Raw genomic sequence first — 23,935 nt, 5'->3', positions numbered from 1 at the left:
GTGGGTGTGGGTGGGTCCTGTTCCTGATCTGTGCCCATGGCACACATTGCAATTTCGCTGGTGAGCAAAAAATGCACAAAAACTATATGGCATGAATGTATTTAAAATGTAGCCATCTCTTGTCTGTATGTCTGTTTCTCCTTCCAAAATGTCATGTCGTCTCTGTGTGTGCAGATTTGGTTTGCAGATTGTATTTTTTAAATTGGTTTATCCGTTGTTATTGTTCAAATTTTTTGTATTTCATTTTCTCCCCATTGGGATTGGGTGCACAAATGGTGTTCTTTGTCTGGTTTATTTTGTCAGATCTGGCCGTAAGTCGCATGAAATTGTCACACAGGGCGTATGGGTGATATGCAAATGAATTTTTAATAGAGGTTAGTGAGAGCCATTACACAGGTAAAAGCTATAATTGCCATGTTATGTGTTTAGTTAAGCAATAAAGGGTTATTTCGCTTGGGCAAATAGGAGGAAATTCACTAGAAGAAGTATTCTCAGTTTTATATATATGTATGTATTTATGTGTATGGAAATAATTCTTCTTAATATAATGCTTATAATTATAATGTATATATAAAAAAAGGCACAACAAAGCGATTAACATAAGGTCTTAACGTATATCCCATAATACTTGTGATAAGATTGCGGGTAAACGGCTTCCGCAAACAGAGAATAGCTTTATAATTTCTCCTGCATTTATTATTTTTAAGCTTAAGTACACTAAACAAAGAAAATAAAAGCTAGCTTAAGTCAGTTTACCACAAATACTCTGGTAAAATACCGTTCTCCTTTTGCTTTTAATTCTCTAAATAATTTTTTGAATGTAATCAATTTATGGTTTAGCGTTTTTGTGGTTACCTTTGCTGAAACAGAAAAACGTGTCATAAATTGCTGATGTTAATAAAATTTAATTAAAGTGAAAACAAAGTCAGCCCATAAAGTGATTATGATAAACTGCTCGATGAAAAAAAAGGGTAGAAAAAAAAGAAACAACTTAAAATTACCGGTAAAACAAATTGAAAAATTATTAAAATTTACCATTTGCCATAATTGGTGGATAACTTTCAAGTGCTTTAGTCAACTCTTGACAGTGGTATTTTAACCCTTCAGCGCATTGCGAATTTATTGATGAACATTTGTGAGTAATTTACATGACATGTCATTGTTTCTTTTTGTGCATATTAAAGTCCACACTTTTTTATTTTTTTACTTTTTTTCTTGTTTGGCAATGCAAATCAATTCCGGAATGCGCAGAGCAGCGATAAAGCCATTTGCATGGCAATCTTTCCTTTGTTGTTGTGCACTTAAATTTTAATTAATGAATTTGTTATCGTTTATCGCCATGGTGACAGCAATTGTTGCCATTTTCATTTCCCCCGCCCTTTTCCCTGCTGCCACCACTGTCACCACTGATAGCATTTTCTCCGGCCAATCTAATTGTTGGGTAGCACTGAGCTGCCTTTTGGTGCTTCGCCCTGTCGCATCAATGCCATTTGCTTGCCACAGCCATTGTCTGTCAGAAAATTGACAAGTCACGCGAATGAAAGATGTGGCAGAGCAGCACTCGGAATATGGGCTAATTCTCACCTACGAGTATGTATATATGTGTGTACGGCGACTTAATGGACTGTGTTCCATCATAAAGGTGCTGGAAATGATGCCAAAGTTGACAAAGGTTAATTGAGGCCTTTAGGCGAAATTTTAAGGATTAAGCAAATTGTTGTGCAGGGTTTGTAAGTGATTGCGTAATGAAAGTGCTGCCAAAGAAAATCAATTACTGAGCAAATTATACTAAAATGATATAAATAGCTTTAATATTTGCTTAGAATTTCAATTTCTTTTGCCTTCATTGATGCAAAATTGTAATTTGATTAACCACAGAATACCATTAAAAATGTTTATTTTTTTTTTGTCTTTTGACTAACCAGCGTTATATAACTGACTAGTTTTAATTACAAGACACTCTCCGGGGTGCAAGTGTCGCATGTCAAAGGCCATTTGAAAGTCCACCGGCCAACTGAGGTAATTCAAGCACTCTCAGTTGCGCTTAGGCCTTCTTATTATTTTTATGGCGTTTTAATGGCTTAATTAAACAATTAACCGGGCGGACCACGATAGTTCAATTATGTAAGCAGTTCGCAAAGATGACAACAATTAAAAGTTCATTAGAGCGGCAAGCGTTGGGTGGCTGAGAAAAGCCGAGAAAAGCTGCATAAGCAGCAAAGTGAAGTTGTTTTTGCCTTTTGCGGCTACAAAGAATCTAATTGTATATTAAGTGCAAGTGCAATTGTACAAGTGGGTTAAGCGGGCGAAGGGGGTGCTGATGAAAAGTGGCTGGAGGGGCAGCTCTTCTGCCCCAATGAATCGAGCAGAGCCGGCAAATACAAATACAAATACAAATACAAGTACAAACACAAGCCCCACGTTGGGCGCTACTTGTAAACTAATTCAATTAACGTTTAAGCCGCTTAACATCACCAAGTGACCCAGTCTGCGTGGCTCTCAGAGCCGCGGAACCTCAAAAGCTCAGAACCTACCCCCTTTATCGGCGCTTAAGCCGCTTTAAAGAGTGACCCACAACTGGTTGAAATTAATACATATTATCTAAATTAGCCAGGTATGCACTTAATGTTTTAAATGTTGTGCAATTCACGATGCCAACCGGTTGGCACACACATCTGCCGAATGCTAAATGAAAACATTAAAAAAAACCCAAACTCAATCTCAGCCTGTCAGCCGGTGTCACATCAAGTGCATTAAACTGGTTTTGCGGTTTCAGCCCGGCTCAATTGTAGGCGGAAGTCGGTGGCGGGGCGTTCGAAACCAAACGAAAACAAACCAAAACTGGGTTAAGCAGTTAATCAAAGCCCCTCTTGGCATTTGCATATTAATCAAGTTTACAATTTCCCTGTTCTCTTTGCAGACTATTCCCCGTTGAGCCATTGAGTTTAAGGTGAGTGAAATGGGAATTTGCTTTTGATTTGCAACCTCCTATCAAAATATAATACACAAAAAACACGAACTCTGACAGATATTCTCCCCATTATTTACGTCAAATTTTCACACAATCCGTTTCCTCAACAAGCCCCTGATAATTGGCCAAAGTCTCGTTAAGGCCTAGTCATGTGCCGGGGCTCTAATAAAAAATAATTCGTTAACCCTACACACACTTTTTGTGGGTTCATGGCTGTTCTGTGTGTCAGTCGGGGCTTTCCATGTCATCGTCGGAAAATGAAAAACTTCAAATATATTCCAAACTGTAAAAATATATGCACAACGTAAAAAATTGAAAATCCTCTTGTTTCTACACCTCTCGCGCATTGTAAATGCCAAAACTTTACTAAATATTGCAACAAAAAAAAGCAATCGTTTGTTGGGTAAATGCAAATAAAATACAAAGTAATATGCGCGAATTGTTTAAACTAACAACGAAACAAGATAGAGTAGTGCTTCTTTAAAAAACAAAGGTTATTTACGGTAAGCCGTAAATATGCATTCTGAAAATAAGTAAAATTGAATAGCAATTTCTGGAATTTTCGGTAGTTCTTTAAAATATTCTGCAATTTACAAAAATTTTAGATAATTATTACAATAATCATAGGTGTGATTTTGTTAGTCAATATTAAGTAAGTTGTCTTCCTCGAATTCGAGCTCGTCTGTAACACTCGCCAAAAAAAAAAATGCTTCATTAACAAATTTCGAAAATTTGAAGAGCAAATTAATTTATCTTTACTTAGCACATTTGCCTAGATTTCTGTGGTTATTTTGTCAATTGGATAATATTTGTTTATAAAAATTTATTTATACATATGCCTTTGGCTGAGCCAATAAAGTGGTTGTAATTGGGTTAAAATTTGAAGAAAAACCCGTCCACTACGTAGTATATTCCATATTCTCTTGCGTATTTGGATCATGCATAATCAATGACAACATTTGTGCCAACAAGAGTCGCAAATAAACATTGTTGAATTTGCCGTCTCTGTTTGGCTTTGCATATTTTAGCAGGGGGCAAGAGCTAAGTAAATGTTTGCCAATGGCTCACAGCCAACCGGATACTGGGTGAACCGAGCACTCTGGATCTTTGTTATCTAATCCGGCGAATTCACATGAGGCCTCCGTAGTTCAAAGCACCGATGAAAGTCGATATCGGCTGCACATTCGTTTTAATTCAGTAATTACCAATATACCAATCGGCCAATAGTATTTACACGTGCTAAGCTATCAATGCAAATTGCTTATCACAAAACCCCTAATTAATGCCACAAATGAACAAATTGCAGCAGTGAAAAAACGAATAAAACCTATTGGGTTGAATTTAAATACGATACAATTAATTATTGCTCTTCTAGCTGGGTTCATACAAATCAATAGAAAACAATTCGGAATTATTCGACGGAATGAATAAACATTTGCTCATTTTATTTGCCCGTTGAAATATGGCTGCCATGTCGTATACGCAATGTTGGACAAATGTAAATACGGAAAAATTTATTTTTGATACCAACACGGAGGTGAAATTGAATTTGAAAGCTGTAAACGTTGTTAATTATTATGCACATTTGACCCACATTTTTGGCAACACCGATCGAGGAGGATACACAGGTGGATGGGTGTGGGTTGTCTGGGTAAAATGTCAAAAAGGAAGTTGGCAATTATGAGCACACAGTAGAGTTTTTGGCAACATTTGCCATGTGGCATTGTCCAGCCAGGTGATTTATGCATGCCATTGTACACTCCTCTCATTATTGTTGTTTGGCTTTCAATTGGTGGGGGCTGTTCGGGATTACCGGAATTCGAAATTAAATTTTCAGAGGTGTGCTTACGAGCTCAGTCAAATTTCAAATGCTAAAACCTTTGCCACAATTGACACGCTTTTGGCTATGCGTGTCTACACTTGAAACAAAATAATGAGTCTAATTGAGTTAAGTGTACTAATAAAAAAGTCTGCTGTGCTAATGTTAATACTGTCAAATAATACGGATTAACTGAAAGTCTTTGAAAGTTTATTCAGCTAGTTCGCATTTTTTCTTCCGGTCTATGCACGTTATCTCACACGCACGCATATTTGGCAAATATAACCCTCAACTTGGGCCAAAATTGAGTGGAGCCGGAAACTTTAAGCATTTGCCGAAAATTGAAAACGTGTGCAAGAAAACTAATTTGATGAGCAAATATCGCCTCGCTCGACTACGTAAAAACTTTACTTGTAGTAAATTCGTTACATATTTTTCTTTTTTTTTTTTTACTTCTAGCTGCGATAAAAGATTTTTGTTTTCACTCCGGCGGTGGTGCAGTGATTTTCGGGTCAATATGTTTGCAGAGGGGGGAATTATGCTGATTGCCTCGCGTGCAGATTCTGGTTATGCAAATGTTACGTGCAGAATTGCCAGGGAAATGCTATGCCGAAAAATTAAAAACCCAGCCAAATTATGCAAATGAACTTTGTCCCCAAAGGTCAAACAACAACCGGGGAATACAAGGTAATTAAGCCATTTGCTTTGAGCCTCGACACTGCAATTAGCAGCGAGTTTTCTTCTGCTGGCCAACCCCTCGGAGACCAGCCCCTTGGCCGTATTAAAATGAAGGTGTCAACGTATTTGGCCGGCTTAAAATTTTCCTCGAAAATAAAAACAGAAAACAGCAAACGACAAAAAGCAAAAAATCGTACTAAATGAGCGGCAAAAAGCATTGAAATCGCTTTGGCTCGGGAAATATGCAAATTTTATGACTCGACATTGAAACGTGGCCATAATTGGGCCAAAAGTCGGAGAAGTTAAAGCTTGAGGTTAGAGATTTTGTCTTTCCGAGCAGATTTGGCCTGTTCCTCTTGTTTTCGTTACCAAACCCCTGCAGGAAGCGCATAATTAGCTTGGCCCCGTTGGTTGCATTTATTGCTGCTTGTTGGCAAAGTTTGCCCAGAGTTTGGTTAATTTTTTGTGCGGGCCATGCCTTTGTTGTCATTGGTTTTTTGGGTCGGCTAGAAGTTTATTGCTTTCGGTTTCTGAAGGAGTATTTTGTTTGAGTTACTGCATTAAGCTGGCAAAAACCCCTTTATAAAATTAAATGTGTATTAAAGTTTGCGGTTGTAAGGGGATTCTAAACTCTCATGTCCAACTAGTGATTTTAAATCTTTAAAAGAGTAACAATGAGCAGGTTAACCTATTCTAATAATGAAATATTAAGTTACATGACTTTTATGATATCACAAAGTATACATCTATGACATTAGTGCTTTTTAAATAAATTTAATGTTAAACACATAGTAGACACTCCATAAGGTTTCTCGGCTAAGGTAAAATTCGTAATGCGAGAATATCGAATGATTTGGTAAATATTTCAACGCCCCATATCCTCTAGGCATTCCAATTATCTGTGAAATTGACTACAAAACGTTCCACTTGGCAGTCGTCCCAGGAAAGCAATTTGCGTTCCGAACACTTTACAAGTTGGGCTGTCTATACCCAGCTAACCATCTAGCCATCCTGCAACCCCGACCATATTTCTGTGTATATAACCTTTTAAATCTGCGTTGTCACTAGCCCCAGACACACACAAAGGGAAAAAAATACATAAACTGTCATAAAGTAGCAATAATAATCCTTGAGCCAATGTCGAGAGCGTTTTACTGAATTTTTATTGACTCGACAAGCGGGGGGAGTCAAGAGAAAGGGAAAGTCAGCCAGGCACTCAGGCATTCAGACATCAAGGCATCCAGGCATCCGGGCGGGCCACTTCAGCTGTCAGGACAACAAGAACAAGGACGACAGGAGCTGGAGCAGGAGCAGGAGCAGGAGCAGCAGCAGGAGCAGGAGGAGGAGCAATAGCCGGGGCAGACAATGGCTCTGGGCCCAATAAAGAGTCGTCATCATAATTTCGTTCGGGCTGACACTAAAGTGCCCAGATTCGCCTTGAATGCGGCCCAAAGCCAACTAAACCAAAAGTAAGAGCTCGGCCGTAAATGCCCGCTGTTTCAGTCCCATAATTCGCACATTTTGACACGGCTAATGGGCGTGGTAGCAATCGCTTGGACACCATGGCGTATGCTTAATCATTATTTAGCCTGCGGTTAGGCCAGTTCTTTTGTAACATCATCATTATCATCCACTGGCCGAGTGTTGATTTTTATTGTTAGCAAAATTATTTTTTAATTAAATTTTTACGACACGCGTGCCCGCAGAAAAAATCTTGCGGCTAAATTTTGTTGTATTTGTTTTTGTTCTGGTTTTAGTTATTTTTTTTTTTTATTTCTGTTTGGGGCGAGAATGTTTTTTGCCTGTCTGGTCGCTGCGGGCTACTTGGAGTATTCTCTGCATTTCCCTGCACATTGCCGCAAAACAATTTTCGAGGGGACCGGGAAAGGAGGTGAAGACCCCCACAGGATGCCTCTGTGGATACACCCGACTGTAAATACATTTGAACCCTTTTCCAGTCGTCTCGTTTTCCGACGCTTTTCCAATTTAATTCCTTTTGGGTTCCTTTAAAGGCACTGGCCCTGCTAGGTGGGCGTGTGAAATACTCGAAAAAAGGGACACGCACATTGTTTGATTGTGTTGAGAAATTCTTGGAGCATTTTCACTGCGAAGTGGTTCTGTCAGCGAGGCAAACATTCCAATTTGTGACGAGAGAGATTTTCTGGAAGAAAAGGATCCTTGAACTTAGCGCTCTTCAGACTGAGACGGTCTACAAATAATTAAACTTTTAATAAAAGACATTTTTAGAACAATAACATGTGAGTTAAAAAAAATAAAGTTTAAAGTTTCTTTAATATGAGTGCCTTGATCGATATTTATATTTAAAATTCGTTACCTGTTTTTTTTTTTTTTTTGTAGCGCATTTTGAATTCGATATTTTCCGCACTCATATTTAGATTTTCGCCAGTCTGTGTTTGTTTATGGCATTTGTGATAGTTTTTCAGAGCTGAAACGAACCGAATGGAAGCGGCCGTGCCTTTTATTGCTTGTTTCGCTTTTGGATCCTTTTCGCTTCGCTCACTAAAATTTTCACGCAAATCCAACAATTCCTTTTTTTCTGCATTTTATACGTTTTGGAGTTTTGGGTTACTTTGAGGTCACAATGTATGGGTGGGCGGGAGTATCTGTGGGTCTGTGGGTCGGCCGGCCCTTTGACCCAAACAACCTCCCCCACCACGCACTAGCTGAAATATAAATAAATTCTGCAATAATGTTTGTCCACTCCACGACACACCCACTTGGGTGTTGGCATATTCACGTGTCCTGTGTCCTGTTCACCGTCCAATGTCCACTGTCCACTGTCTACTGTCCTTTTGTCTGAGGACGAAGCTTCTTCTTGGGTATCTGCTTTGTCCACTTTTAGTCCACTCGTAATGTCTTCAGCTCAATTCAATGGAAAATAATCGAATTTCGTACACATTACTTTGACATACAGAAAATTATGCAAATTGAAATTCAATTGATTGGAAAATGCGATGTTTTCTAAGCATCTATATATGTATGTATTTGCGAGTATGTGTAGGCACGACCTCACCCACAAGTTTTCCATATGTCTTGCCATTATGGCATATGAATTTGAATTCGAATGCGATTTGGCTGGCGGTCCCATGAATTTTGAATATGTAAATAGGCCCAGAAATTATTTGGCAAAGCGGCAAAAATCTGTTTGCTAGCTTTATTCATTATTCATGGGTGCGGTGCTTTCCGTCCCAGCGCTATAACTACATAATGACCACGTTTATTTCTGATGAATTACATCGCTGTCTGTCTGTTTGGTTTGATACCAATGTGGCTTACTTCCATTGAATGGGGAAATCGGTTTACGGACTCTCGGCTTGGCCTTATTAAATCATTTTAATGAGTCAACCAAAGCCGGAGAGTGGGGCAGACAGCCAGAAAACCGCACTTGACAAACATTTCATTAATTCGCCACCGCCAGTCCTTACCAAACGTTCCTTTGAAGTTCAAATAAAGCCGGGACAGAGCTTAATGAAAAGGATGTGCCATTGCATAGATCGTTCATGGGTGGACTCCTTTCATGAAAAATGTTGAAACTTACTATTACACTTAAATTAAATAACCATGTGTTAAATAAAAAAATTACTTTAAAGTGAGACGAGACATCTTATTAACCTAATTAGCACAGAAGTCTAAAAGTATTGAATGACATTTAAATACAAAACACAGCAAAAAAATATATAAATAAATTAAAATGTATTCTAATTGGCATGCTTAATAGGTTTGACATCAAGCCCAAATAAATCAGCTATTTAATTGTTTAACGTCTCATTAAAATGTCTCTTTAATTTACAGCCAATTGTTGAATGAACATTTGCATAAAGAAAATCCATCGCCAGTTTCGAAAATTTGCATAAACAATCGCAATTGCCATTACCAGTCCTATCAGATGTCACATTAATTACCCGCATAAACCTCTTCAATCCTTGGCTTTATCCCTTTTTTCTCGCTTGGCTTCAAAGGAATTAACGCTCGGGCCGAGTGTAAGCTAAAATAATTAGTGGGCCAGCCCCCGATGCTTAATGGTCACCATTCAGTCTCCAATCCTGGGAACGCAAATACCACCCGTTACCCAAAAAACGTGAAAAAAAGCAACCAAATCTGCTGGGCAAATATTTGCGTGAGCGCACTTTTAGCGAGGTGAACCATTAATTTCAATTAATTTGATTTATGGCAAACTGAAAATGCCGGCGCCCTCAAATAGATTTTCACAATTCAGATTCCGATTTTTCCTCCCCCCACGCTTTTTATTAATTGCTTGGCATTTTGTGCGTGTAATTGGTGCGGTTAATTCTTACGGGCCTCCCACGCTTACCCAGATTACCACCCACACCGCCTACCGCCTTCGGGAAAACAAAAATAATGCCCTGATTTCCATTGTTAACTAATTAAGGTCAAACTACATAATGCCAATCATTTGTTTGGCGCCAGGCACTTGAGATTCTTCTGTTGGCCGGGAAATTTGCATTTCCAATGAACGTCGTCGCCGCACACAGCTGGGCAACAACTCGATAATTTCCAAATGGCAAAAGGCAAACAAACCGGCCAAAAGGGAAAACAAACTTGGCCAAAACGTTTGCCTAATTTCGCTACGCCTTTTGGTCGTGTGGCAATTACACCTGGGCGGCAAAAGGGGGCGGGGGCAGTTGAAAGAGCGGCTAAAACAAATCATTTGTTTGCACAAGCGCGACAAAGCGAACTCTTGAACTTTTCCGAAGCTGCACAGTGGTACGATGCGATCATAAAACTTAACTGTGAAAGTTGCATGCAGAAAAAGCTTTCTGCAAATTGCAATTTTAAAGCCAGTACAAACGCAATCTCGCAAGTCCTTAAGAAAGTTGGAACATCCATTTTTGGTCGGGATTTTGAAGCACCTGCTACACTGTGCATCGTGGGGTTTATTTTGTCGGCGCTACCGTCTTCTTGTTCGACCGTCCGGGACTGTAATTTTGTTGCAAGTCTCTTGGCACATTAAATGCATTACGTTTTGTGTTTGTTTTGTTTGCTGGCTGGCTAGCTTGCCTTTCGGCTCGGGCTTCGTGCAGCCCTGACAGCTGACAGTTGGCGGGAAATAACAAATAAATTGACAGATGACCTGACAATTGATTTCGTTACGTCTTTTACCGAACTCGGGACTTGGGACTCCGGACTCTGAAGGACCGGGCATCCGGACCACCATGAAAGGTGGAGCACACTTGCATTGAACGAATGCAATTAAAACACAGCTGCTGGGAAATGTTATCAAAATGCAAATTGCATTTGTTTTGCCGCTAGAAAAAGTCAATAACTGCCAGAGAAAACTAACAGGGGGAAATTGCTCGGTTGAATTTGTCGGAGTGGGTGGATGCGGGCTTGCTGCCGTGCCAAAATGTTTCACCAAAAAGTCTTCGGTGCGAGATACACGAATCGTGGCCACGCTGAGTGGTCATCCCCTAGGGCAACTCAATTGTGGGGTTGGCAACTCTGGCAGCGAAGTTTTACTATTTTTTCTGCAGCCCCCGTGCACCGTCGTCTACCGTCTGGCGCCCCACGAAACAGTCGCCTCAACAAATAACAATTTCAATTTCGCCTATCGAACGCTCAGCGTAAATTCAAATTTTGTAACTTCGCTACCGCAGGACGAAGGCCGCCCCAAGGATCGATGGCTGGCGACAGTGAGCACAAACAGTTTTCGCACACGCTCCATTCCGAACGGAGCAGAGTTGCCGCCGGGCAGCCAAAAACTAACAATAATGACAGCAAATCAATATCATTGTCAAGGTTCCCCGAGGGCCCGGCAACACCAGCCACAAAGTAAGAGTCTTTATTGTAATGCCTCCATACCTTTGCCCCCTCTCCCCCCTGCCATTTACCACCCAGTTCCACCTTTTCAGACACTAGACACGGTGGAGACAAAAAGGTAGTGAGTGTGTGTGATTTGCATTTGCCCGCTTTTTCTGTTTTTTTTTTTCACGGTTCCGGTCCTTTTCATTTGGCGTTTGCAAACATAACGCGCACTTACATTTACGCCCTTCGGATACGCTCGCCTGCCACGCCTCCACTCAGTGTTTCCTTTCCCTTTTTCCATTTGTACGACCACACAGGAAAAAAAGTTATTTATTTAAATACAAGGCATTATGATGTTTAATCTATTTTCATTCAATTGAATTATTTAACAAAAAATATTTAAATATATATACTCTGCACTTGTCAATTGAATTGAATTATTGGTGTTTTATAGAGATATAATACGAAGCAATTAAAAGTACAAGCTTTACAAGCATAATTGCTAATTAAAGGCATTTTGCTGAAATTTAGAATTAAATAGTAATATTAAATGTTGGTTTCCCTGCACTCGAGTCAGTGGGATGCGCATTGCAATGCACTTGAATTGCAGTTGCAGCTGCACAAAAAACAGAGTGCGGCTAGAGGAAAATAAAACCCGACTCGATGCTGCTATTTCAGTTACCGCACTGGTCAGCTAAGAGGGGTCAAAGGGTGGGCGTTGCATCCGAGGGGGGGAGGTGAGGGGTTGGATCCTGGGAGGATCCGGATGGGGGAGCCCCATGGGAAAGCAGATAGTGCGGCTAGCCCCTAGCCCCTCGGACAACAGATGGGTCCATCGCATATGTGCTGCTATTCAGTCACGCATTCATGCGGCAGAAGGTGCAATTGATTGCAGTTGCAGTTGCTTGTTTGTTGTTTTGTTTGTTTGTTTGCCGGTTGCTGGGATGGGAGGAGCATGTTACTGGGCTTCTGGGCTTGTTTCTGGGTGCTGCTGGTCGTTCTCCCGGCGATAAAATTCCATTCAACAGAGGGTCTCAATGGAAAGTGGGCAAAAAGTTCACTTGAGTTATTGATTATGTTGCTTATCATATGGTTTCGTCGATGAACCACCACCACCCCTTGCCAGCTCCAATTTCAAATGGAAAATTTATTGAACATAAACAAAACTTGTGGCTTACAAATTTCACTGCTTGTGGCTATGAACAATTCGTACAAGCACTTATTTAAATGGTTACTGCTTGGTATATCTTTTATATATACAAATTTTTGAAATTTGAATGTAACTTACTAATGGTTTTTCGTGCCAAAAGAAGTCGCTGCATTTTATAAAAATCGGAGGCAGTTCCTCTTATATACAAAGTACACATATTTCTACCATGAACTATTGTCTTATGGATTTTCCTCACATAAGCATGAGTATCAATGGAGATGATCAGGGAACTTTATGGGTCCACTTGAAGTTATCGCATATCAACGAACCTTTTTGCTCTTCCCGACTTTGTTTAGCATTTTTGGATAATTAAGCTCTTCTCCCACGCTCGATCTCGTGGATCGTGGGCTCCTCGATGCCTTGGGGCCTCTTATGCAATGCCTCAAAATTGTTGCCTGATGTTGGTGCTGCTGCTGTTGATGTTGCAGTTGCAGATGCAATTTCCAAAGTTACTGCTGCTTGCAGCCTGGTCATGGGGCCCCCAATCCCAGGTTGGCACACATTGTTGCTTGCTTTAAGTGGACACAGTGTGTCGCTTGCACTTTTCTTTAACAACGTTGCATGGGTCTCTTTACTTTTCCTGTTTTACTTCGCCGTTTTCTTTCCGCTGCTTATGACAAAACGCTTTTCCCCTCTGTGTCACATAATGCCAGCTTCCCAGATAAAAACGCGGTGTGCAGGAAAAAAAAGCAGCAGCAAAAATTGTCAAACAGCAACCGAATACGCCACGCATGCCTGAGGGTAATTCAAGACTCAAAGTGTGTTGCCAAAGGTGGAAGAGGAGCCACCGCCGACGCATTGTTGCCCCAACCGAACAAATTTACAAATGCACGTGCGAGGCAAAAACTAGAGAGGTGGAGACACCAGATGGTGCGAAGAGATATGTGTACTTACAGACAAACCTGCTTAGGTTAAACTGACATTTAAAGCGCTAGAAATTAAGTTCTATTTTGTTAATTAAGTGATTAAGGTTCAACATCCTGTTTTGACTTCAATAATATGAAATATATTATATTTGCTATCATACATGGTTGAATAAATAAGCCAACCTATGCTAGGACAACATTTTCAAAAAGTTTGAACCTATGCAAGCTGCACCGTTTTAACAAGTGTATGCTGGTCCAAGTTAAACATGAAAGTGAAATCTTCGCATGCTGCCGCCTCGCTGCTTCCGTCGAGTGGCAGTCATGGGTTTACGTTTATTGTTACCTCTGCCACATGCAGCATTCCGCCTGCAACATTGCACCCAGCTCCGTTCCAAGTTCCGAGTTCCCAGTTCGCAGCTCCCAGCTCCCAGTTCCCTTCACCTTTCACTGGGCCGTCAGTATTTAGTGCTAGGACTGCTATTTGGGCGCCAAGTGCAGTGGCAGTGGCTATAGATGTGGATGTGAATGTGAATCTGGATGTGGATGTGGAAGCGGCAGCAGTCATCGTTGATGTCGCCTGTCGTCGCCGCTCGTCGGTTGCCAAGTTGCACGTGAAATAAGTGAAATTGCAGCCCGGTGGCAGTCGGTAGTTGCTAGCTTGCCAGTTTGCCAGCTGGCAGAGTAGCAATTGCTTCTAATTGCCATGGCCCAGGGCGTCCGCAGCAGCATCAGCACCAACAGCAGCAGCAGCATTAGGGGCTGCTGGCATTTGTTGCTCGTTTAAAATTTTTAACTTTTTCATTTATTCGGGGCAGTAATTAAATGCGATAACCGCGAGCCGAGTTGAGAGCCTGACAAGTGCACAACTCGATTATGACAAAATGTATGTACATATTTATGTGTGCTTATAAATCTATCCTTTTTAATCGGGACCAGTACGGGACCGAGTACGGTAATAAAAATAATGTAAATGTAAATTGCCATATTAACAGGGTTAAAAGCGGCCAACGAAATGATTGCGATAAACGCAAATAAAGTATTGACAAACGGACCAAAGGACCAGGGACATCGGTGGTGCGTATGGTGGTGCGGGTGACGCGGCGTTAAGCTCTCCGCTGAGAGCAATTACGCCGAGCGAACCACAACGAGCGGAGCGCTCTGCCAAAGTGTCCTTAAGCGCTGTGTCGCGTTTTGCCTGCCAGGCTGTTTTATTTTCATTTAATGCTGCATTTCCGTTTCCTCATTGCCACTGCGTTACGTATTGCGTATACGCACGGTGTACTGTGTTGTTGTGCGTGGCGCCTGGCCCGCGTTTTAATAACTGCCCGTTGGCTGTTGGTCGATCTGGAGGCCGAATGCCGTCCATCCGTTCATGTTGTCATTTGGCCTGTCAATTACATTTTAAATTTCTTGCCGTTAATTTTGATGCTCGCGGCACACGTCCGTTTTGGGCTGATAGGTATCACGAGCACGGTGGCACTGTGCTTTTAAGCAGATTAAGGACACTTTTTGGCCTTACTCACTTTGAAGGACCTTTTATTTTTTGGTTGGGGAGGTGGCTAGGGTTTTATCAGCATTGCTCTCTGGACTGGCGAAAGTCATTAAATGTATTTTTGTAAACGTCCCGGCGGCCCATTGTGAAATGTTATTTTGTATTTTGTATTTCGTATTTTTATATTCGTCCACGCATCTGATGTCCTTGCCCATCTCTGCTGGCTAAACTTTCACTGGCCAAATTCATTTCATTTGCAATCAGCCAACGAGGCACGTGGAGAGCCATAACAAATGCTGAAATATATAAATTGGGTCTCTGCATCTCGCTGCGCGGAAAACATTTTTTATCGGCCTCGCCTTGGCCAAGTGGGGCAGTTTTATTTACTTGAGCGCAGTTTCTCTTCTCTTCACTTCGTTTTGTTAATTTGATTTTTATCTGCTTTTTATTTACTTGCCATCCCCGGTCAGCTTTTGCAGCACCTGGCATCTCATTTGCACGTGGCGCATACGCCCCGTTGACGGCTGCTTGATTTTTATTTAGGGTCCTTCATTTTTTTTAACCTGCTTTTGCCAAGCTTTCAATGTGCAAGCTTGTTGGGAAATTGCGCCCTCACTTTGTATACATACATAGTATATTTGTATACGCGTGTGTATTCCCAGGCTAATCGCAAGACAAAAGCCAAAGCTTTTCACACCTTTAATCTCTGTTAATTGGGGCTAGGGTCCTGGCTGCCCTGCTCCGTTGCTAAAGCTGCAAAAAGGAAAAAAATCGACCAATTATGCTCTGCAGCCCTAATTGCTTCCTGGCCCAGTGCGTCCGCTTGGCTCCCAACTTGATTTTTATAATAATGATACCGGATATTTAAGTAGATGCCGGCACAAGCTGCTGGCAACTAGCAAAATCACAACAAGAACTACAATCTGTCCCGTTCCATCTCGTTCACTTTTGTGGCAGCCAAAAAAATACACTATATATACATATATATATGGCCATATCCCCGCAGAACAATGGGTATAGAAAAGGACGCACTGTGGCAAAAGTTGGTAGGAAAATGTGATATATCACGACATAAAAGTTTCAGTTACCAATAAAAAGACAATTAATTTGCTTTAACAAGATTTCAGTAACAATGCTAAAAAGCTACTTATTCAATTACCCGGAATTTCCAATATCAAATGCTTATTTTTAATTGATTTTTTTATAGCCTGCAAAACATTTTATATCTTTTCTTTAATAACTATTAAATGGTTTGCATTTCATTACTTTCTTGTTTATTTGCTATAAAAATATTGCAAAACAGGGCGTGTTGTTTGATTTCCTCTTTATACCTTTTTTATTGCCTAAAAACTATTTAATGTGAATTTCAATTGCAAGTTGTAATTACAAAATTGTTTCTATTCGTGCGCTTCACTGCACATCGAAATAAAATTCTGCAACAATTTACAATTAAATTGCTTCTTGAGTATGCGTATTTGATATTTGTTTTATTACCGCTTAAAGCCAAAATTCGAAACAATGAATTTCAATGGAGGATATCCACTTGCTGGAACAGTGAACTCTGTAACGTACAGGGTTTACTAAACATGCTCAACATAAATATGCACATTGTAATGGTGACTAGCACTTTTGACAAATAGTTTCCTCCCCGTGTGTTTATGCTGTCAAAAGTCACCCAATTCTGGACAGCATTTTCCTTGCGGCGTTGATTTGGGTCTTCCTGTTTTGTGCTCGTTCGACCCACTGTGCGAAGTGGGGAAAAAGTGCTCCGAGTTGGCTGGGCAAAAGTATCTTGAAGTCATTTGTGCAGACTATAATGATTTCCGCTAGTTTCCGTTTCGTTGACATTGTCCACGTCTCCATTGGCGTATGCACAATGAACTCAACTGGGCTCCAACGCACCACTGGCACCACCACCCCACCCCTTTTCACATTTTCCTGCCAAATTCAGGTTTCTCCCCCCATTTTTGGACATGCAACGACCTTCTGCCTTCGGTGGTTCGTGCTGTTATTGTTATTATTATTGCGTGTCGGTGCGTCGGTTGTTTGGCTTGATAAAGAAATTATTGTAATCTGGCTTGAATTTGAGCTCTGCTGCGACGCTGTCGCACTCTGAACTTAATCAAATTGTATGGCTAATGGAAATGAAGCGGTTATCCACACACTAACACACACACAACCAGCACACCCAGCACACCCCGCACACACAAGCCCCCCCAAAACCCGGCGGCAATTGCTGTTAATGAAATTGTCTGGCAAAACGCGTTCCACGATGCCGCGAATCGTGTGGAGTTGCTGCCAATGGCATTTATATATAATTGCTTATAATTCAACCAATTTACAGCTCATAAAGCTTCAGACAAAATGTTAGCCAAACAAAATTCAATGTATGAGCACCCTTGGAATTAAAAGCGCAAGGTGCAAATTACGGCGGAAGCTTTCTGCAAATCTAAATATACTATGAAGGGAGTTAAGTTTGCAAAATACGCTGTATATTTATTATAATATTATCTTTACTTATTACTAGTGAATCCTTAAGCTAGTAGTTTATTAATTAAATTACCCACTTATTAGTGATAGCAATCAGAAGTGTTTTCCTGGAATGCCAGCTATTTGATGCCATATATAATTCCATTTTCTATTAACCATACACTCCCGGCTTTAATCATGGCAAATTGCTCTCGGGTTAAGCCCATTTTTCTGGTCCCTCTATGATCGATTAGATTTAGTGAGTATAAGTGATTTATTACCCATACCATACATTGTGCTTTGGTTTATGGATACACATTGATTATAACATGTCTGAATAGTAGATATACCCAGCAAAACAAAGCCTGTCACATGCAACACGTGAATTACCGTCGCAACAATGACAAAAATAACAACAGCCATGACAACAAAGGCAAGCAACAAACAAACAAACAGACGACAACAATCAAACTCGTTTTGAGTGTTTCCCATAATCAACTGCGACAACGTCGTGTGAATTTTATTTTTCGGTTACAAACGAATTCCGTCTTTAAAGCACACTATTTCTTTTCCACTTGCAACTGCAGTGCACTTAACTGTTGCAAGAATTGAAACGCATGTAAACAAATCGTTTAATGCTGTGGTCATTTCTTTTCCAAAATAAGTATCATATACAATGCAGATATATAAAAATATTTGAAAAACTTAGCAAATTCTATGTGCATAGAAGAAATGTAAATGGAAAGGTACCAGTTTTATAATTTCCACCACATATTTTTTCTAAGTGCAATGAGCTGTTGCTGCTGTAACTATTGTAGCAGTGGTTGTTTGCACAATATTTCACGCATACGTGCCTCTTCATAGCGTCAGCCAGAGTGGGTGGTGCTGGGCGGTTGGGCGGTTGAGTGGGTGGCTGGGCGGTTGAGTGGGTGGCGAAATGCGCTCTGCCGTAAAATTGCGCGCAATTGGGTTTTTTGTTTGTGCGAGTACGAGTATGTTGGCTTAACGACAACAAACTGAACACTTTTGGGCTGAGCGCGGGTTCTGGATTGTGTTCAACATAGCAGAAAATTATGAGTTAATGGATTTTGTTTAATATTTCTTTTTTTTATTGTACATCGTGAATCGCATTGTTTGCTGCATTATTACGATTTGCAACAAGCCGAAAAGTGTTGACAGCCACACATGGTTTCCTTTTGCACTGACAGAGCATGAAAGTGTTGAGTGTTGTCACCGCAAAAAGCATTCAACAACAATGACACGCTCGTTGGGCAAATGCCTCCTCCGTTTGGCACCCCATCCATTCCAATGGTCGCCTGCTAAGTCGGCAATTTGTTGCAAAATCAAGTTCAATGTTGCAGCGAAAGTTTTTGGGGGCAAAAAAGAGGTGAAGCAGGAGAGACGTCTGAATGACAGCCAGATTCGCTCCTTGGCTGCATAATCAATGTAATTAAATGCGGAAATTGTTTGGGGCAGTGCAAAACTGATTTGGAGCTTGACGTAAACGCTTTCATTGAAGCCCCATCAACAGGCCCAGCCCCAAGCTCCAAGCCACTCGGCCCCCATTTTGACTACAACTCCCGATCTGCTCGAAACCGGCGACGTTGTCATTAGGCAAGCCAACGAGTTTAGTTTCGAGACTATGTCACATGTTAATACGCTTAAAAAAGTCTTGAAAACATGCATCAATCGTACATCCATATAAGAATATTAGAAATCATGACTTAAAGAGTTTATAAATCGTATTTTTCTACCGCTAACTTTTTCTGCACTTTTGCATGTTTATTTGTAAGCTAAATGTTCTTTTACTAAGTGTTGTTTGGCCTTTAGAATTAATTTACAGGGTATGCAGGAAGAGTACTTAGTGGAAAGAGTTAGACGACGTTGTCTGCCATTCGCAAATACACGGGAATGTGCAATTATTTAGCGTAATTGCTTTCAATACACCAAAATGTTCAACCACATAATTAGAAAATTACAAATTGAATGCCAGAAATTCGGCTGGAAAATTAGATAGAGAGACGGCTTGAGTGGAAAAACTGGAAAAGTAGATTAAGTTTAATGTTGATGCTATCGCTTAGAATAACCATGGACCACAATGCAAATTTAAAAATATAAGCCAAACGACGAAGCCAATGCAAATCCTATTAAGCGAGTCACTGCCCCATAATGAAATTAAATTCAAACATTGGCCGCCAATGCATTTATAACTGTATATAGCGCACTAATATTAATACGTGAATTAATTATTTCACATAAAGATCCGGCTTATGCAGCGTTTTTGGCGTTCACTTCAATGGGAGTTTTAAAATATTTATACTATTAATTTGCTCATTTCCAATGCACTCGCAGCTTTGTCCCCGCCACGTTTTTACCTGTATATTTACCTGATGGTTTCGCTCTTTTTTTTTACAACTTTTCCTACTGCGGTTTGATATTGTAAAATAATTTATTTAAATTAAATTTCTTTGCGGTTGATTTGTGGGCAAGCCCAGCTGAATAGAATAAATGAGTATAAATAAACCAGAAATGTGGGTCAGCCGGGGATATCCTCAAACCGATTTGCAATTTAGTTTATGGCACTAAAGACTTGAGAACTCGAGAGTTTTCTTTTGAGCTCACTGGGCCCAGTGGCCACTGAAGGAGTCCTCTATTATTTAATAAGTTTCCTATTCGTTTCACTTATTTGTGTACCAAAGCCTTTGAAATCTCTTTGGGCGGACTGCTTGCTGCTGCTTAGCCAGCGTTTATTTATTTCGCAGCCAGTGAAAAGCGAAATTGCATATTTGCTTTTATTATAATAAATGCCAATTTGGCCGACTGCAATTCAATTACGTGAGCACCGTGAAAATTTCCCTTTTCGATTGTTGTTTTTACTGGCTTTTCCTACCGCCGTTGAGCTTGAGTTTTCCCATTGCAAAACGTGCGGCTCTCGAGAGTCTGCGGCCTGGGCCTCATAATCTCTGGAAAACGTGAGTTTCGGCCTGGCCAACTAAATGGCTGGCTGGATAGCCTAGCCCTCTGAGCCGTCATTTTTTTTGCTGAGTTTTAATGCACTCGAAAAAGAGTTTGGGAAATAAAAATGTATATTACATGGAGATTTTCATGTAGCAAAAAGTGCTTATCGGATAATGTCTAATGGTTTTCATTGAACAAGGTGTCCGTATCTTAAGCAATGCATTCAAGATCTCTGATTAGGTATGCTAAGCCATTATTATTTTTTTATACTCTGTGATGGACGATTATATATTCATCTTGAGTGTAGCAATGAAAGAAATACATGTAATGCTGGGGATGATAGCCAAGGCAATCATGACGACGACGATGCAACAGTCGAGTGAATTGGATAATTGCGTATGATTTTAATGGATCAAATTGAATGGAATGGTTTACTTGGTTTTCCTCTTAAAGCGCGTTGTGTGTTAATGTGTGGCTTATTATTGTGCCGTCAGATGCAATGTCATCGTATCGCATCCATCTCCAAATGCTTTTGTTTCGCCTACAACCGTTGTGCATTATCAGGGGCCTTTGGGGCATGCCACGTCATGGCATCAGATAATACATTCAATACAAAGCTGCAAGCGTGGCCCAACTAATGATCCACAAGGACTTTGATTTCACATATTCAGGAAGGCCATTTAATTGGAATTCGCTCCACTGCTCACTGTTGTCTTTCAATCTAATTCAAGCCTAATGGCTTGTTGTCTTCGGTTGTCTTAGGTTAACATTTCATTTACTGCTCTCGAGCTTTGATTATGCAAAGTGATTCGATTCGATTCGATTCTATTTCCATCTGCTATTTGATGTTGGCCCATTATAAATGCTCGTTTATCAATTCCGAATGCTAATCAGAATACTTCTTCCTTGTTTTACAGTTGATGAATGTGCCAGGACTCCACCGGCGGGCCGTTTGAATTGGGTAAGTTCTTGTTATTAGTTCATTGTTTGCCAGTTGGAATTGTTACGCCTATCAAACACACGGGCACGTGTCAGGTCTGTCAGTCAGTCAAGCAGTCATTTTGTCACTTTGTCCTACCAGCAGATCGCAGTGTGAGATTAGGATTTGCTTTCTCCACGGGATGGTCACCAGTGGAATGGCCCTTGTGGATGTCCAGTGGAGCCCTGTCATCGGCATGCAAATGTCGCCAGCTCTGTGACATTTACATTTGCAACGCCCCCAATTAAATACGTGGGCGGTAGGTGGCGGGTTGGTGGACTGGCGGTCTGGTGGGAGGGTGGTATATTGGTTTGGTGGCAATTGCAAAAGCAATGCGTCATACCAAAGTGTTGCGTGCTGAATTTTAAATGAATATTTTCTGCCAACTTTCCGGCTCACTCCCGCACGCCTTAAATTATGCAATGCAATGCAACGCAATGCACTACTGCCATACAGCAGGCCCAATGCGTGTCGCATTTTAATGGCTCCACGCCGAGAGTCGAAGACGAGTTCTCGACGGGATTGCGAGTGGAAATAAAAGTTAAAAATGTCGGGAGTGCATTTTTATGGCCCATATGTAGTGGAATACATTTTCGAATATTTATAGCCGCCTCCCTCACTTGCGGAGCGATGCGTCTAGACGTCAGTCAGTTAAAGCCGAAATAAAAAAACTATTAAGACCGATTATACCCTGTAAGCAGGCGCATTTTTAGACCGTATGGGAGAGACCAACTCAACAAAAAGAGCATGGTATTGTTACTTGCTCTTTTGTGATAATATCAAGCTGACTAGAAAAAGTTTCCTTAACAATTTTTTGTTAAATTTCATTTCCTTGAAACGGATAGAGGTATATTATAGGCTTTATTAAAGAAATTAATCTATTCCATAAATTCCATTACCTATATATGCTTAAATACCCAAATACCCTTGTTATCTGCGGGTAAAGGGTATTAAAAAAATCCTTGGCCAGGAGCGAGAGAAAGATAGACAGCCAACAGGCAAATGCACTTTACCCGGAATGTGTCAAGTGCGGAGAGCATAAGATGACTCGCATTGAGCTGCCCGGACGGATATATAGACGAATAGATAGATAGATATATAGACAGATAGCTGTACAGACTTAGCTGCATGCCAGACATTCATCTTAATTTATCGTGCTTAGTCGCATATTCCGGCAGATCGAAGTGTCGCCTGCGTATATATCAAAGTCTCAGCCAGGACTCTCAGGACTTGCAGGACTCGCAGGGTATGGTTGTTGCACACATGTGAAATGTGAGTGCGAGTGCGAGTGTATGCGTGAGCCAGCGTGTTGTTGTGTGTGCAAGTGCGTTAGTATACGTGAGCTGCAGTTGTCATTCCAAGCCGTATCCTTCGCAACCCTTCTCTATTTCTAACCCGTTTCTCTTTGGCAAACAAGTAATTTCACTTGACATGCAATTTTTTGTGGGCTTCCCCACTTCCCAGTTTTCGTCCTTTTTCCTTCCCAGGACAAACAAAACAGATGTAACGCTGCATCGGATGGGAATCTTCTCCTTTCGCCATCTTCGTGTGCACTTTGTGTGTGTGTGTGTGTGTGTGGGTTTGTGAGTCCCAAACCACGTTTGATTATTTTGGCTGAAAAACCACACACAAGAGCTGCAAGGAGAAAAAATGGAAAGTATTCCTGTCTTACAGCTGAAAAATGTCAATGCCAAGGAGCGAGTGAAAAGAGACACGATGCGGGAAGGCAAGCTGGGGAAAATCGTTTTTTCCCAGGGCTGGAAAACTCCCCATGGACAGCCTGGCACAGAATCTAGAATGCATTTTTGCCAGCATTCATCATTAAATCTGCTCTCGGTATGCCACATATGGGCATCAGATGCAGCAGCAAGACAAAAAAGAATGAGTTGATTAAAACTGCTTTTTTAACACACACATTTCGGTATGGCTTTGAAAGAGCTTTAATTTAAATAAAGAATCAAAAGGAAATCATACTTTCTTAGAAATGGCTTTTCCGCAAAAAGTAAAGTATGGCAAATATTTGCGGCGGGTAAAAATATAGCTCTTTCTATTTATTATTTATTTGGCACACAAGCGCGCGCACATTTTCCGAGATCTACTTTCAGTGACATTGCTGATCCGCCCTGTTTGTCTTTTGCCGAGCGTGAATAGGAAAATATGCAGCCAACACAGTCGAAAATTGTTTGAAAGCTATATTTCCACGCATTTCCATTTGTGACTGCTGTTGGTATTTGGTAAACACGAAATATCTGTGCTTCAAGATATTGCCGGATTTTCCTTTGCATTTCTTTTTTTGCAGTCTCCACTCAGCTGGAAGATGTGCCGGAGGAGAGCTTTCGTTCTTGGCCTCAGTTTTCCCACCCAGAGTTTTCCTAAACCCACAGCTGCACCCTGCTCCCTCCCTCGCCAGCATCGACCGACATCAGCACTTAAACGCTTCACACATGCTGTCCGTTTCTCTTTGGATTCCAAAACGATTTTTTCTGCCTCTTTGCTTCTGTTGTTGTCGTTGCCATTGCTGTGTTTTTCTGGAATTATCCGCTTATGCTAATCTGTCTAACGATTTTGAAATTTTGATGCTCCCTCTCTCACCTAACTCTGGCTATCTGTGGATTCTGCACTTTCCACACACACCCACACACCCACACCCACTTCACCGAATAGATTCATCCAGCTTTGAGATACACTCGCCGTAAGGAAAAGCGAGAA

The 23,935-nt window shown here is 40.9% G+C and overlaps 1 long non-coding RNA gene across 1 annotated transcript in view; it reads left to right on the top strand.

Annotated features, from left to right (window-relative positions):
• LOC116801802 overlaps positions 1–23,909 on the top strand; it is a 36,846-nt gene extending 12,937 nt beyond the window's left edge. The window contains exons 3-5 of the long non-coding RNA XR_004362236.1: positions 2,921–2,950; positions 21,165–21,208; positions 23,891–23,909. This is a non-coding gene — a long non-coding RNA (uncharacterized LOC116801802). The remainder of the gene's footprint in view (positions 1–2,920; positions 2,951–21,164; positions 21,209–23,890) is intronic.
• The last annotated feature ends 26 nt before the right edge of the window (positions 23,910–23,935 follow it).

The sequence above is a fragment of the Drosophila sechellia genome, chromosome 3R, assembly GCF_004382195.2.
Source record: "Drosophila sechellia strain sech25 chromosome 3R, ASM438219v1, whole genome shotgun sequence".
NCBI lineage: Eukaryota > Metazoa > Arthropoda > Insecta > Diptera > Drosophilidae > Drosophila > Drosophila sechellia.
Note: the sequence above shows the minus strand (reverse complement) of the source record. Positions and strands in the feature narration are given on the sequence as shown.